Genomic DNA, 17,580 nt, shown 5'->3' with positions numbered 1-17,580 from the left:
TCGTCAAGATAGACAATAATAAATTTACCTAAGAACTCCCTAAGAATATCGTTCATTAAGTTTTGGAACACAGCTGGGGCATTGCTGAGTCCAAAAGGCATCACCTGATATTCAAAGTGTCCTATCGGAGTATTGAACGCTGTCTTCCATTCGTCTCCCTCCTTGATTCGGATTAGATTGTATGCCCCTTTCAGGTCAATCTTGGAAAACCAGGTTGCCCCCAAAACCTGGTTAAATAAATCCGGAATCAATGGGAGAGAGTATCTATTTTGGACAGTGATTTTATTTAATCTCCGGTAATCAATACAAGGCCTAAGACCACCATCCTTCTTTTTAACAAAGAAAAACCCTGCTCCCATAGGAGAGACTGAAGGTCTAATATGCCCTTTAGCAAGGCTCTCCTTAATATAATCTTCCATAGCCTTGCGTTCGGGCCCTGAAAGATTATAAATTCGACCTTTAGGAAATTCGGCACCCTCAATTAGCTCTATGGCGCAATCATAAGGTCTATGGGGGGGTAGAACCTCTGGAGTAAGGGACGAGAACACATCAGAATATTCCTTAATAACAGAGGGTAATGTATTAGACCTTACTGAAACCCCAGCCTGGACCACGGACAAGCATGAGTCACACTTAGGTCCCCATTTCACCAACTCTCCTTTGGACCAATCAATTGTGGGGTTATGTAAACGGAGCCAAGGCAACCCTAGTACCACCTCAACCGGTAGGTTCTCCAGGACTAGAAGAGAACATCTCTCAGAGTGGCACACACCCACGGACAGAGAAATTTCAGAGGTACATGACCTCACCGTACCACCAATCAGGGGAGTAGCATCAATAGCCATGACATGGATAGGTGTAGGTAAAGCAAACATTGGAATACCCAATTTACAAGCAAACTCAAAGTCAATAAAGCTGGCCGCTGAACCGGAGTCAATAAAGGCCTTACCCGGCCACTTATTAACCCCCAGAGAAATTGTTATGGGTACCAAAAGCTTACCTTTAGAAAAATCAGGGTGTACCTGGTCTTTAGGTTGTCTTGCCTTAGAAGACTTGTCAGAGAGGTCCCTCTTAGGACACTTGTTGATCCAATGGCCAGGATCTCCACAGTAGAAGCACTCTCCGCGTCTGCGACGAAGATTACCCCGGGTCATGCCAACCTGCATGGGTTCCTCGGTGGAGACCTCAGTGTTGTCCCTGGAAAAGGCCTCTGGCTGGACCACCATCTGAGAACAGAACTGTCGTTCTTGTCGTCTCTCTCTAACTCGTCTGTCAAGTCGGACAACTAGGGTCATCATCTCCTCTAAGGTCTCAGGAATTTGGTAATTGACCAATAGATCTTTTAAATTATCAGATAGACCAGACCTAAACTGACTCTTCAGGGCTGGTTCATTCCATCCTGAGGGGACACACCACCGTCTGAATTGGGTGCAATACTCCTCCGCAGGGAGATGGCCCTGAACCAGTGCCCTAAGAGCTGTCTCGGCTACCAGGGCCCTGTCTGGTTCGTCATAGAGGGTACCCAGGGCTTGAAAAAACCCCTCCACAGAAGTTAGACAACTGGCCCCAGGAGGTAATGAAAATGCCCAGTCCTGGGGATCACCCTGTAGTAGAGAAATGATAATCCCCACGCGTTGGCTCTCGGGACCGGAGGACACGGGGCGCAAACGGAAGTAGAGTTTGCAATTCTCCTTAAAGGAGAGAAACCTCTTCCGGTCTCCAGAAAAGGGTTCTGGGAGCTTGATCTGGGGTTCAAAATATGGACTGGAGGACAGAGGAGTGGAAGAACCTTGCCCTAACTCACAAGAACGGAGTTTCTCTCCTAGCTCCTGCACCCTCTGTGTCAAGTTAGAGACATGGTCAGTCAGGGTAGTAAGAGGATTCATGATACAGTGGATATTGGGCCTGTTAATCTCTAACGGTCACGTCCACACACACACAGGGGGAAGGGTAGTGACAACTGCGCTCCACCCTCACCCCTGGCCCTGCCTACTTGCCTCACGAGTCCTGATGACAGGGGACAACTGGACGGCAGTCCCTAACTTAGGATATGTGCAGGGAAGACAGACAAGACAAAATACGGAACATGAACGGACCGGGTCAGAACCAAGAGAGCTACGCAGTACAACGGATAAAGCAAAGAATGGCCAGGAGAAGCTGGGGTCAAATACCAGGAGAGTAGCGAAGTACAAGAGGAGTCCTAAGAGAGTAGTCAGGTGGGAGCCGAGGTCACAATACCAGGATGTATGCGCAGTACAGGAGGAGCAGGCAGAGGATCGTCAGGGAACAGGATCAGGTAAATATTCAGTAGTCCAACAAATAGCCAGGAACCTAGAAATTAACAGGCAACCTGTAGCCAGCAGGCTGCCTGTATTTATAGTGGGCAGTGAGGGTCATGTGACGTGGCCAGCGTCACATGACCGACAGACCAACCAGTCGAGCACCGAGTGATCAGCTCGGCGCTCAAGGCAGACTAGGAGCAGGGAGCCACCCAGCTAGTAAAGCCGCCCTGGGAATGAGGTCAAACACAGAACCTCATTCCAAAAGCTAAGCAACAGTTCTGCGGGCAATGGGGGACTGAGTGCAACTTCGGAACCCCGTGACACAGAGCTTGTCTATAGAGGAGTGGGTAAGGCAGCTGTTCACTGTAAAGAAGGTCTTTAAATCTCACTGAAACCTGTAAAATAATCCTTATAGTAAATGTTATAACAGAGTAAAAGTTTTTACTTTCCAGGTTTTTTCTTTTAAGGTATCGTTTAAAAAAAAATAAAAATTAAGCAAAGCCCATTAAAGTAAATAAAAACATCCTTAGTATGAAATATCACAAAACAGTATTTATGGGCAGGGCTGGACGCGTTTTAGTCGTTGGTAAGGCATGCCGAACCTGAACTACACTGCGTGCAGAATTATTAGGCAAATGAGTATTTTGACCACATCATCCTCTTTATGCATGTTGTCTTACTCCAAGCTGTATAGGCTCGAAAGCCTACTACCAATTAAGCATATTAGGTGATGTGCATCTCTGTAATGAGAAGGGGTGTGGTCTAATGACATCAACACCCTATATTAGGTGTGCATAATTATTAGGCAACTTCCTTTCCTTTGGCAAAATGGGTCAAAAGAAGGACTTGACAGGCTCAGAAAAGTCAAAAATAGTGAGATATCTTGCAGAGGGATGCAGCACTCTTAAAATTGCAAAGCTTCTGAAGCGTGATCATCGAACAATCAAGCGTTTCATTCAAAATAGTCAACAGGGTCGCAAGAAGCGTGTGGAAAAACCAAGGCGCAAAATAACTGCCCATGAACTGAGAAAAGTCAAGCATGCAGCTGCCAAGATGCCACTTGCCACCAGTTTGGCCATATTTCAGAGCTGCAACATCACTGGAGTGCCCAAAAGCACAAGGTGTGCAATACTCAGAGACATGGCCAAGGTAAGAAAGGCTGAAAGACGACCACCACTGAACAAGACACACAAGCTGAAACGTCAAGACTGGGCCAAGAAATATCTCAAGACTGATTTTTCTAAGGTTTTATGGACTGATGAAATGAGAGTGAGTCTTGATGGGCCAGATGGATGGGCCCGTGGCTGGATTGGTAAAGGGCAGAGAGCTCCAGTCCGACTCAGACGCCAGCAAGGTGGAGGTGGAGTACTGGTTTGGGCTGGTATCATCAAAGATGAGCTTGTGGGGCCTTTTCGGGTTGAGGATGGAGTCAAGCCTAACTCCCAGTCCTACTGCCAGTTTCTGGAAGACACCTTCTTCAAGCAGTGGTACAGGAAGAAGTCTGCATCCTTCAAGAAAAACATGATTTTCATGCAGGACAATGCTCCATCACACGCGTCCAAGTACTCCACAGCGTGGCTGGCAAGAAAGGGTATAAAAGAAGAAAATCTAATGACATGGCCTCCTTGTTCACCTGATCTGAACCCCATTGAGAACCTGTGGTCCATCATCAAATGTGAGATTTACAAGGAGGGAAAACAGTTCACCTCTCTGAACAGTGTCTGGGAGGCTGTGGTTGCTGCTTCACGCAATGTTGATGGTGAACAGATCAAAACACTGACAGAATCCATGGATGGCAGGCTTTTGAGTGTCCTTGCAAAGAAAGGTGGCTATATTGGTCACTGATTTGTTTTTGTTTTGTTTTTGAATGTCAGAAATGTATATTTGTGAATGTTGAGATGTTATATTGGTTTCACTGGTAAAAATAAATAATTGAAATGGGTATATATTTGTTTTTTGTTAAGTTGCCTAATAATTATGCACAGTAATAGTCACCTGCACACACAGATATCCCCCTAAAATAGCTAAAACTAAAAACAAACTAAAAACTACTTCCAAAAATATTCAGCTTTGATATTAATGAGTTTTTTGGGTTCATTGAGAACATGGTTGTTGTTCAATAATAAAATTAATCCTCAAAAATACAACTTGCCTAATAATTCTGCACTCCCTGTATATGGCTGAGATGTGCCTGGAGCCACGGGCGTGGGTAGGCCTGGAGAGGGCGTACCCTATTGGAGTGTATGAAAAAAAGGGGTGGGAGGGAGGGGTAAGTGAGACACACCACCGGTGGATAGGGGAGGCAGGTATATATAGGGCACTGACGCCCTGCCCACAAATGCAGGCTGATATCAGCCTTAATACTTATGGGCAGGGCTGGACGCGTTTTAGTCGTGGGTAAGGCATGCCGAACCTGAACTATATGGCTGAGATGTGCCTGGAGCCACGGGCGTGGTAAGGCCTGGAGAGGGCAAAAAGTCAAGGACACTATGTTGACTAGACCAATTTATTCGTATTCTTCCAACACGCATGACCTATAACGCCAAAAACTGAAAAGCCTGGGAGATTTCCCTGTGTGGATCGGGAATGTATCTGCTGAAGCAGGACGATCTCCAGCGCCCCATGGATCGGATAACATGAGCGGGGACTTGGTGTCTTGAAGCTGACGATGCTGCCCTGATGCGGAAATGACTCTTGGGTCGTACCCAAGTCAGGCTGCCAGGGAGCGGATATGGGACGTGAATTGGTTTGAAGAGAGTTGCTTGTTGTTGAAGGGCAGGAGAGGACTATCAGGAGGTGCTGTTTGTAAAGGACAATAACTTATTGAGGATCTGGACTGGGCACCAGTTATTCTGGGTGGGGAAACATTTTATTTCCATGGGTGGCCCCGTCTGGCTTGTCTTGGTCAACGGGATGCTGAGTATGTAGTAGTTATTATGCCAAGACAGCTGTTCTTTGCGGAGACAGCCGTGTCCCAGAGAGCTGCTAGTGAACTCTCCTTGCCGGAGGAAGCCATAGAAACTTAGGAACATGGCTGCTTGTATTACCGTGCTGGTAAAGGGCCCAAAAGGGTTGCCGTCTAGAGCAGAGGACAATTCCCTGAACAACTCGCTGGACACTGGCTGTGTGCGGGTGGAAGTCTGTTTTGCATTTTTTTGGATTCCCCTGAGGGCCGCCTTGATGGCCTGGTTGGACAAAATGGACAAGCGACCTGGGTTACTAAGTATGAAGTGGTGTTGGAGGCCTGCTAGGTATAATTTGATGGTATTATACGAAAGTTTTTATTGGGAGTAACAGAAGGCTATGAACGCCAATATGTAAGATATTTCGTCTAAGCCGCCCTGAGGATAGAGAAGTCTAAATCTATCGAACGCTTTCAACCCAGCTCTGTAATTCCTGGTCGTATTTGGAGCTAACGACTGTCTTATGAGGTGTTTCGCTGTTGAAACCAAAGATTCTAACCCATAACTAGGGTGTTGTATGCTGGGATTGAGGCTCCCGTGGGATCCGCGTCGGGCATCTCCTAAAAGAAAACCGGAAAATTAAATCTGGACAGTGCATCTGCTGCTACATTTTTCTGGCCCTGAATGTGTTCACCTGAAAAACGGAAATTGAGAGAAAGGGATAACCACACTAGTCTGCGCAGTAATGACATGATCTTGGGTGATTTAGCTCTTTGTTTGTCAAGGATGTCGACTAATGCCTGACTATCAGTGACAAATAGGACGGAGGAGTTGGCCCACTGTTCACCCCAGACTTGAGCAGCAGCGACTATTGGATAGACCTCTATGAGAGGAGATGATTTTAAGGCTTCTGTGTCCGAGCTTATCTCTAGGGGCCACCCATCTGCCAGCCAGTGGTTACCGAAAATGGCTGCAAACCCGGCTGACCCTGCTGCGTCCGAAAAAACAATGGGTGAGAGCGCGGTTCGGGGGGGAATGAATAATGAAACGCCATTCCAGTCCGCTAAAAAAGATTTCCACATGGCCAGATCTGCTCTGGCATGACTATCTAGGGGAATGGTGCTGTCTTGATCTTGAGCTTCGGGGAGAAGCTGAAGTAACCTCGACATGAAAGATTTGCCTTGAGGCATGACCCTGGTCGCAAAGTTAAGCATACCCAAAAGAGACTGGAGCTCCATTTTGGTGATGGAATTTGCAACCACGGCTTTGGCTATAGCTGCTCGGATCTTGATTAATTTCTCTGGTGGAAGCCTGGCTTCCATCTGAATCGTGTCCAGAATTATGCCTAGGAAGGTAACCTGGGTGGCTGGCCCTTCTGTCTTATTCAAAGCTATCGGGACCTGTAATTGTTTGAAGATTTCCGTTAGCGTGGCTAGGCCGGACGGATGAAGATGCTGCTTCTCGACTATCAGGAAGTCATCCAGATAGTGGATAACCATTGGCAAATCACCGTGGTGGACCAAGATCCAGTGGAGAGCCTTTGCCAGCTGGTCAAAAATCCAGGGACTGCTTTTGCAGCCAAAAGTGAGACGGTTTGCAAAGTAAAACTTGTTGGACCACCTGATGCCGTAATAACCCAAAGCTGCGGCCGGATAGGCAGCAGCTTAAAAGCGTCGGCTATGTCTGCCTTCGTGAGCCACGAGCCCTTGCCTGAGAGCAAGATAAATTTTACTGCCTGGTCGATGGAAGAATATCGCATCGAATACTCGTCTGATGGTATTAGCGAATTCAGGCTTGGAGTAGAAGAAGCATGTGGAGCGGACAAGTCGTAAATTAGGCGTTTTTTATTTGACGACTGTTTAGACACGATGCCAATCGGGTTAATGCGCCAGTGCTGGAAAGGAATGTCAGTGAAGGGGACCAACAAAAAACCCTTGTTGACCTCTGCCTGGATCAGTTTCTGGGTCATGACTAGCTGATAACAGGTTACGACCCTCCCAATTGGCTTGAGGAAGAGCGATTATCCCCATATGAAAACCTTCATGGAAGCCAGAGATCAAGAAATCTATGAAGACTGGGTCGTGGTGATTTTTTAGGAGTACCGACAGCAGTTCGACATTAATGTTGGTTAGTCATAACTGTTTAGCCTTCCTAGGGCACGTGGAACGAGGGGGGGCTCTAAAACATAATGAACAAATATGGAGAGCCCTGCACGCGTTGAAGGCACAACTTCCTAGGTTGAAATTGTTACATAGTTGGCTCTTGCCGAGGTACAGTATGGGTCTGCCTAGTTTGTCAACCGTGCTAGAGTTCCCCTGAGTACCGGAGGGGCTGGGCCACGCCCCTTGCGGGATAGCAGAATTGGAGTTCGGGCACCATTCGGTGGAGTGGAATATGGATTGGCAACTTGCGCAGGTGGGAGCCCGGAGACCCGCAAAATGCCGGCAGAATAGTTCCATGTCCATCTCCGCCCAATTAGTGGTGAACTGAAATTGTGAGAGTGCTGCTTTGGCGGAAAAGGACCGGTGGTAATCGTAGAAAGCCGATCCACCATATTTCTGACCCAGGTCGGTGACCCGATATAGGTATTTATCCAGTTGCTCCCTCCTGTCCGGCTGGGCTGAACAGACCACATCCCTGTATATGCTGAAAGCTAGCACGAATTCCGGAATGGTCAACTTCCTATTCAGGCGTGCGTCTTTTGCTTTCAGGACTATCGACACATCCCCACAATTGATCACACGATTTTCTGGGACATCTTGGGACGCTATAAGGATAGATGCCAAGTTTATATCCCTCCCTGCCACAATATCCTTCTTGAGATTATCTGATAGAAAATTAGATGGGGCAATTTGGGGGGTGGGCATGTGAGTACCTGGGAGAGACTGTGGGGAGGAGTTGGTGCTGATGCCTGGCTTTGACCGGATGCTGACGGCTGAGATTCCAGGACCCCAACCCTGGACTGGATGTCTGAGACGGAGCTAACTAAGCCACTAATGGAGGATTGGAGTTGGGCCAACGAAAGCTGAATTGACGGTAGGGAAGTTTGTTCCCCTGAGGGCCCGGCCTATGACATTAGTAGTCTATAAAGTTCTGCCTTCCTGGCAGATGCTGGATACCGGATCCCTTTTTTGTTCAGCTCGGCAATCAGTTTTGGGATGGTCCAGCTCCGGAGAGACCTGTTGTTGACCCGGCCCGAAACCGATGAGCCTAGCGTAGAGACATTGTCCTCTATGTCGGACAAAGACCTGTTAAATAATTTCTCTCTATGTCCTGAAAGAGGGCCCATGTCCAACACAGCTTCATTAGTGTTCACTACATTGAATACTAATGAGGCTGCTGACCTTGCTTGGATCTGGGAAGGAGAGACAAAGACTTGATGCTACAGACACTCCATACACTGCGTGCAGAATTATTAGGCAAATGAGTATTTTGACCACATCATCCTCTTTATGCATGTTGTCTTACTCCAAGCTGTATAGGCTCGAAAGCCTACTACCAATTAAGCATATTAGGTGATGTGCATCTCTGTAATGAGAAGGGGTGTGGTCTAATGACATCAACATCATATATTAGGTGTGCATAATTATTAGGCAACTTCCTTTCCTTTGGCAAAATGGGTCAAAAGAAGGACTTGACAGGCTCAGAAAAGTCAAAAATAGTGAGATATCTTGCAGAGGGATGCAGCACTCTTAAAATTGCAAAGCTTCTGAAGCGTGATCATCGAACAATCAAGTGTTTCATTCAAAATAGTCAATAGGGTCGCAAGAAGCGTGTGGAAAAACCAAGGCGCAAAATAACTGCCCATGAACTGAGAAAAGTCAAGCGTGCAGCTGCCAAGATGTCACTTGCCACCAGTTTGGCCATATTTCAGAGCTGCAACATCACTGGAGTGCCCAAAAGCACAAGGTGTGCAATACTCAGAGACATGGCCAAGGTAAGAAAGGCTGAAAGACGACCACCACTGAACAAGACACACAAGCTGAAACGTCAAGACTGGGCCAAGAAATATCTCAAGACTGATTTTTCTAAGGTTTTATGGACTGATGAAATGAGAGTGAGTCTTGATGGGCCAGATGGATGGGCCCGTGGCTGGATTGGTAAAGGGCAGAGAGCTCCAGTCCGACTCAGACGCCAGCAAGGTGGAGGTGGAGTACTGGTTTGGGCTGGTATCATCAAAGATGAGCTTGTGGGGCCTTTTCGGGTTGAGGATGGAGTCAAGCTCAGCTCCCAGTCCTACTGCCAGTTTCTGGAAGACACCTTCTTCAAGCAGTGGTACAGGAAGAAGTCTGCATCCTTCAAGAAAAACATGATTTTCATGCAGGACAATGCTCCATCACACGCGTCCAAGTACTCCACAGCGTGGCTGGCAAGAAATGGTATAAAAGAAGAAAATCTAATGACATCGCCTCCTTGTTCACCTGATCTGAACCCCATTGAGAACCTGTGGTCCATCATCAAATGTGAGATTTACAAGGAGGGAAAACAGTACACCTCTCTGAACAGTGTCTGGGAGTCTGTGGTTGCTGCTGCACGCAATGTTGATGGTGAACAGATCAAAACACTGACAGAATCCATGGATGGCAGGCTTTTGAGTGTCCTTGCAAAGAAAGGTGGCTATATTGGTCACTGATTTGTTTTTGTTTTGTTTTTGAATGTCAGAAATGTATATTTGTGAATGTTGAGATGTTATATTGGTTTCACTGGTAAAAATAAATAATTGAAATGGGTATATATTTGTGTTTTGTTAAGTTGCCTAATAATTATGCACAGTAATAGTCACCTGCACACACAGATATCCCCCTAAAATAGCTAAAACTAAAAACAAACTAAAAACTACTTCCAAAAATATTCAGCTTTGATATTAATACATTTTTTGGGTTCATTGAGAACATGGTTGTTGTTCAATAATAAAATTAATCCTCAAAAATACAACTTGCCTAATAATTCTGCACTCCCTGTATGTCTTGCGCGGGGTTTGGGTTGCAGTAATGATGGAAGAGTCAAAATGCACTCAGAACATCATCATCTGACATATATAATGCAGTGAGGTTCACTGATGGTATTTTTTGTGGAATTGGAAAACCCCTTTAAAGGGGTATTTCAGACGTTAACATTTTTTCATCGGCTAAATGATACAGTTTAGATGGGTGGGCTTCTGAGCACTGAAATTGCTGTAATTGCTATAGGGGACCCCAGTCATTTGCCACCAGAAAGTCCTATAGAGCTGTATGGACAGCTGGGGACAAAGTTAAGAGGCATAGGGGACCGGGTTTCCCTTTTTCTAAAAGGTCTCAACTTTCCAACCTCCACTGATTTAACAAGAATCACTGTAGCTTAATGTTCACCTTGAGTAAAGCTATAGCTCCACAGCAATTCCCTAATGTACTTCTGTTACTTTGTTTCCTTCTTAAGTGACTGCAGAAGGCAAACTTCCTCATTGTCTTTGTAGCTCCACAGGGATGGAATTAAGCAGCAAACCACTAGACACCAGGTACAGCAGTATATACACCATGGGTTCACTGATGCGTATAATCACAATAGATGCACTGGAGAAGAAACCACCGGACACCAGGGAAGAACTGAGCAACTGTTCAACACTAGTGACTCAGGACAATAAAACACTTTATGCTAGGGAATGGAATATTAGCCCCTGAACACCAAGGAGTGGCATCTTGCCCTCTGCAGATAGAAAATAAATGAGCCACAAGCTCTCCATGCATAAAAGCCTACTGTTGTCATGGTCTGCATATATCTATCTATCTATCTACAAACAAACAAATCCAGGGCAGCACACCTTAGTATAAAGAGAAGAAGTGCCAGCAGTATAAACTTGACCACTGTTCCATCAATAAAATGAAAAAAGACTGCAGCACTTCCAATTGGTGAAAAAATGCAATGTTTCAGTCCGCTTGCTGAGACCGTTCTCAAGCAACATTTACAAAAGCTCAGTGCATATATATAGGGTATCAAATACTTACATGATTAAATATCATTAAATAAAACAATCAGAATAGCATGATATCACATATAAAAACGAATCATGTACATACATTTCAAGTTCCACCAAGTATATAATGTCATAATCTGTGTCCATCTGGCTACCACTTTATAAAAAACATCTAAAAACATGTCATAGTGCATAATTAATAATAATTAAAAGAGATGGCCCTACGGTTTGCCTGGCGGTCGTTTCGTGGCGAACTTTGCTCGTTCGCGGTTCGCCGAACATGTGAACATATGGAAATGTCCGCCGGCACCATATTCTTTTGCATTGTGCTGAACTTTGACACATGCCACATCCATCAGGTGGGACAGGACAGACAATTGAGACGTTTCAGCACATGGACACACCCCCTACCCTATAAATAAACCCGATCTAGCCGCCATTTTACATTCAGTCTTTTGCCAGTGTAGGGAGAGGTTGCTGTGTGGAGCAGGGACAGACTGTTAGGGACACCAAACGCTAGCTAATAGGGCCCCAAAATTCCTTTTAAGGACTGATATAGGTGCTGATATCGATAGGTGTGAAATACTGAGGGGTGTGATATACTTATAATATACTTTCTAGCATAGAAAGTACATTATAGTGCATTTGTATTGTGCAGCAGTTGTGTGCAGTTCTGCTGCGATACTGCAGCTATACAGAGGGACAAACGCTATTGGAACAACTAATTGCAACTGGTGTGATATACCAGTTGCCCCCCAAAAAAACTGATTGAGGCGGGGTGTGATATACCTATAATATACTTCCTATATAGTGCATTTGTATTGTGCAGCATTTGTGTGCGGTTCTGCTGAGATACTGCAGCTATACAGAGGGACAAACGCAATTGGAATAACTAATTGCAACTGGTGTGATAAACCTGTTGCCCCAAAATAAACTGATTAAGGGCTTTGATATACCTGCTTCCTGCAAATACTCATTAGGGGGTTCTATATACCTGCTTCCACAAATAATGCTCTTCTATAGGGACTTTGCCACAGGGTCATTTTGAAAATGATAGGCAGAGGAAGAGGCAGACCATACCGCAGGGGTGGTAGGGGTCGGGCAGGTGCACCAGGCCAGAGCCTAAGTGGGAAGTTGGAGAAAGTGCGTGCGATTACCTTAAAAGACGCTCCAGAGTTGGTTGAGTGGCTCACTCAGCCTTCCACTTCTGCACCCTCCTCTTCCTCTGTATCAGCACCCTCATCACTCTCTGCTGTGTGCACCCCCAAAGACACCACCACCACCACCATAGCCCCTCCACTCGAGTCAAAGGAATTATTTTCCCATCCATTCCCAGACCTTACCGATGCACAGCGATTCTTGGCATCGAATCGGGAAGAGGAGGTAGCAACGGCCACCACCAAGCGGTCTGACGACAGTACCCAGATCAGCCCAAGGAGGGTGGTCCCCGCTGTTGCTGCCTACTCCGAGATCTCTAATGTCAGTGGTGGTGAAGGTGACGATGATGACGCGTCGATGGACGTCATGTGGGTGCCCACAAGAGAGGAAGAGGATGGGAGTTCAGAGGGAGAGATGAAGCAGCAGATAGGGAGGAGAAGCAGGCAGAATTCGCAGTGCACAGGGAGCAAAAAGCAGACTGCAAATTTATCTGGAGCGAGCCATCCACCATGCATGGTCACATCTGGCGCTCCCAGGATGCCCGCACATGGCTCCGCAGTGTGGGCTTTTTTAATGTGTCAGCTGCTGACAATAGTGTTGCAATCTGCAGCCTGTGCTGTCAACGCATAAGTCGCGGTAAGCCCAACACTCACCTAGGGACGACTGCCTTAAGAAGGCACCTAGCCTCCCATCACCAAGCCCAGTGGGAGCAACACCTTCAGAACCCACAAAGCCACACTCCCGGCGCTCCACGTCCTGCCTCTTCTTCTCCTCTCTCCTCCCATTTGTCCTCCACTCCCCTTTCCACCGCGCAGTCATCGCGTTCATCTGGCAAAAGGCAGGCTTCCGTGGCCCAAATGTTCGAACGTAAAAAGTTGTGACGCCGGATAACCCTCTTGCCCAACGGCTGACTGCCGGCTTGTCAGAACTGCTAGCCCGCCAACTACTGCCATATAAACTGGTGGACTAGAGGACTTTAGAAAATTTGTGGCCATTGGTACACTGCAATGGAAGGTCCCCGGAAGGAAATATTTCTCCCAGAAAGTCATCCCAGAGCTATATGGCCATGTTCAGCGACAAGTGAATGTATATCTGGCACACAGTGTCGGTGCCAAGATACATCTGACCACAGACACATGGTTTAGCAAACACGGGCAGGGAAGGTACATATCTTTTACTGGCCACTGGGTGAACCTTCTGCAACCTGTGGCACCCGTGTGGATTTGGTGTTACCGCCACGGATTGCATGCAGGCCTGCCTCTTCTTCTCCTCCTCTTACCCTATCCTCCGTCTCCTCCTCAGCTGACTCCTTCTTTTCCACTGCTACCGCCTCTTCCGCTGCACCCCCCTCAGCTCCCCAGAACCTATTTGACGTGCCAGGTGAAACGTTGCCATGCTGTGCTGCGGCTGTTGTGCCTGGAAGCCAAGAGCTACATTGGTCCTGCACTGCTTTCAGCTCTGTGGTCCCATGTGCTGGAGCAGATGATCCACCAAACTTCAGAGCTCCCACAAGGCAGAACTGTAGCCGGAACTCACATTCTTTCCTCGGGACCGTATCCCCTCCAATGCACCAGGTACTGAAGGGAACCCCGAAGAACACGTGAGTTGAGAATTCTAGAGATCTGTAACTCCAGATTACCATCAACCAAAACAGGAGGAGGAGGCAAAGGGGATGGTTCCACAGCTTCCACATATTTCTTCAACAAGGACCTGAGATTTTGTAAGGGCCAATAAATCTGGGACCCAATTTCCAAGAGGGTACATTCAGCTTAATGTTCTTAGTAGACAACCACACCAAGTCACCCACACACAGGTCCGGACCAGTCATACGTCTCTTGTCAGCCATCTGTTTATATCTTTAACCCATTTTTTTTTTTTATTAACTTGAATCTTCCACCAGATAGATGACAAAGAGGAAGAGAATCTCTCCTCTTCTGGTATCCCAGAAGATTCGGTCCCAGAAAAAGTACCAAACTGAGGGTGAAAACCATATGCGCCAAAAAATGGTGACTTATCAGTTGACTCCTGCCTACGATTATTCAAGGCAAACTCAGCTAAAGACAAGAACGAGGACCACTCATCCTGATTCTCAGCGACAAAACACCTCAAGTAGGTCTCCAGGTTTTGGTTAGTGCGCTCAGTTTGACCATTCGACTGAGGATGAAAAGCCAAAGAGAAAGACAACTGAATACCCAGACGAGAACAAAACACCATCCAAAACCTGGAAACAAAACCTAAAAACAATATCAGACACCACATCAGAGGGAATGCCATGTAATTTCACAATGTTATCAATAAAAACCTGAGCGAGAGTTTTCGCATTGGGCAAACCTGATAATGGTATAAAGCGGTCCACTACCACCAAAATCACAGTTTTCCCAGAGGAACTTGGAAAATCAGTAATGAAGTCCATGGACAAATGCATCCAAGGATCAGATGGGATGGATAAAGGAAGAAGAGATCCTGATGGCCGAGTGAGCCACCTTCACTCGTGCACAGGTCTCACAAGCAGCTACATAACCCTCAACACCTTTACGCAACCCTGGCCACCAGAATCTCCGTGAAATAAGATCTACAGTTGATCTACTTCCAGGATGTCCCGCAAGGACAGTATCATGATGTTCCTTGAACACCTTGTATCACAGTTCAGAAGGAACAAACAACTTGCCTGGAGGACAAGAATCAGGTGCCTCCTCTTGAGCCCCCAACACTTCTGTCTCCAGCTCAGGGTAAAGAGCGGAAACCACCACCCCATCAGCCAAAATCAGAGTGGGATCCTCCGAATCCCCCCCCCCCCCAGGAAAGCTACGTGACAACGCATCCGCTTTGACGTTTTTAATCCCAGGGCGACAGGTGACCACAAAATTGAACCTGGTAAAAAACAATGACCATCTAGCCTGCCTAGGATTCAAACGCTTTGCAGATTGCAGGTAAGCCAGATTCTTATGGTCAGTAAATACCGTAATCGGATGAGTAGCCCCTTCTAGCCAATGATGCCACTCTTCAAAGGCCAATTTGATGGCCAACAACTCTCTATTCCCAACATCATAATTTCTTTCCGCGGCCAAGAGTTTCTTGGAGAAGAAAGCACACGGGTGCCATTTGCTAGGAGAGGGACCCTGCGACAAAACTGCTCCGACTCCCACTTCTGGCGCGTCAACCTCCACAATGAAGGGTTGAGACACATCAGGTTGCATCAGAATGGGAGCAGAAGCAAAACATTTCTTAATAGCATTAAAAGCCTGTAATGCCTCATCCGGCCAGACAGAGAAGTCAGCGCCCTTCCTAGTCATATCTGTGAAAGGTTTGACAATGGTGGAATAATTGAGGATGAATTTTCTGTAGTAATTAGTAAATCCTAAAAAACGCATCAGAGCTTTCTGATTCTTCGGCCGGTCCCATTCTAGTACCGCACGGACCTTTTCAGGATCCATACGAAAACCAGAGGCAGAAAGCAAGTACCCCAAAAGCGGCAGCTCCTGAAGAGCAAACACACATTTTTCTAACTTAGCATACAATTAATTTTCCCGAAGGATCGATAACACTTGTCTCAAATGATCCTGATGAGTCTTCATATCGGGTGAGTAATCTAGTATGTCATCGAGGTAAATAACAACGAACCTCCCCACCAAATGATGAAAAATGTCATTGATAAAGCGCTGAAAGACTGCTGGAGCATTAGTTAAACCAAAGGGCATGACTAGGTTCTCGAAGTGACCCTTGGGGGTATTGAAGGCCGTTTTCCATTTATCTCCTTCCCTGATTCTGATCAGATTATAAGCTTCTCTTAAATCCTACTTAGAAAATACCTTGGCACCGACAATCTGATCAAATAGATCCGGAATCAAGGGAAGGGGATAAGGATCATCGGCAGTAAAGAGATTCAGTTCCCGGAAATCTAGGCACGGTCTAAGGGATCCGTCCTTCTTTATTAAAAAGAAGCCAGCGGCCATAGGAGACTTAGATGGTCTAATATGTCCCTTTGCCAAACTCTCGGCAATATTCTCCCGCATAGCTACTCTTTCAGGTTGAGAAAGATTATATAACCGAGATTTTGGCAATTTTGCTCAGGAGAGTAAGATTGACTGTACAATCATACTCTCGGTGAGGGGGCAACTCCTGAGCTCCACCCTCCGAGAATACGTCCGAAAAATTGGAAAGAAACTACGGCCACACCTTAGTGGGCACCCCGGAAATAGAGGCACTAAGACAGTTGCTCACACAAAATTCACTCCAATTACTGATTTGTCTTGTTCGCCAGTCAATGGTAGGTTTATGTTTTATCAACCATGGTAAACCCAGAACCATCAGAGCAGGAAAACCTTTCATAACAAAACAAGAAATGAACTAAACATGAGAATCACCCACCCTCAACTGAATATCCTGAACAATATGAGTAAGACATCTTTGCGAGAGGGGGCGGAATCTATAGCAAACACTGGTATCTCTTTGCTTAATGCGCTAGTTTTAAAACCATGACTCTGAAGAAATTGAAAATCAATAAGATTAACCCCTGAGCCACTGTCAACAAATACCTTTAACTAAAAATTTACAGAGTCTACCGCCACCATGGCAGGCAGGAGGAATCGGGTACTGCAGGTAGTATACGAATATGCCTGCTCTGACTCCCCATTCACACTACCAAGAGTAAGGGAGTTTTTTTTCCTTTGAAGGAATCCCCTATTTGTTTTTCATTACCACTTCGAGGTTTAAAAAAAGGGGGCACACATTAACGAAATGACCTTCTTTACCACAGAAGTAACGCAGTCTATTCAGCTTCCTAAAATTCCTATTACCAGAGCAAAAAGTAACCTGACCCAATTGGATAGGCTCCTCTCCAGTCCCTGATTCAATTGTTATAGTACCCCGAGGGACAGGAGGGACTGATTCCCCACCAGACAGCCCCCCTGCCCGAGGGGAACCTTGCACCTCTCCCTAAGACGTCTATCAGTCCGTACGGCCCAAAACATGGCCGCCGCCAAAGAATCAAGATTTTCATGAAATGCAAGGGCATCTTTTAATCTCTCAGATAGCCTCGACAAAACTGACTACGGAGTGCAGGATCATTCCACTCCGAGTCAGTCGCCTATCTTCTAAATTCTGAAAAATACGATTCTGCAGTACGTTCTACCTGGCACAAGTTGTGCAACTTAGATTCAGCCATAGAGACCCGGTCTGGGTCATCATAAATCAGGCCCAGGGCTCTGAAAAATTCATCCACCGACCGGAGGGACTGTGAACCGGTCGGCAGAGAAAAAGCCCAAGACGGCGGTCCCTTTTAGCAGAG

This window comes from Bufo bufo, chromosome 1, assembly GCF_905171765.1.
Source record: "Bufo bufo chromosome 1, aBufBuf1.1, whole genome shotgun sequence".
In the NCBI taxonomy this organism is placed as follows: Eukaryota; Metazoa; Chordata; class Amphibia; order Anura; family Bufonidae; genus Bufo; species Bufo bufo.
The sequence above is the reverse complement of the archived record's forward strand: the minus strand, read 5'-3'. Positions refer to the sequence as shown.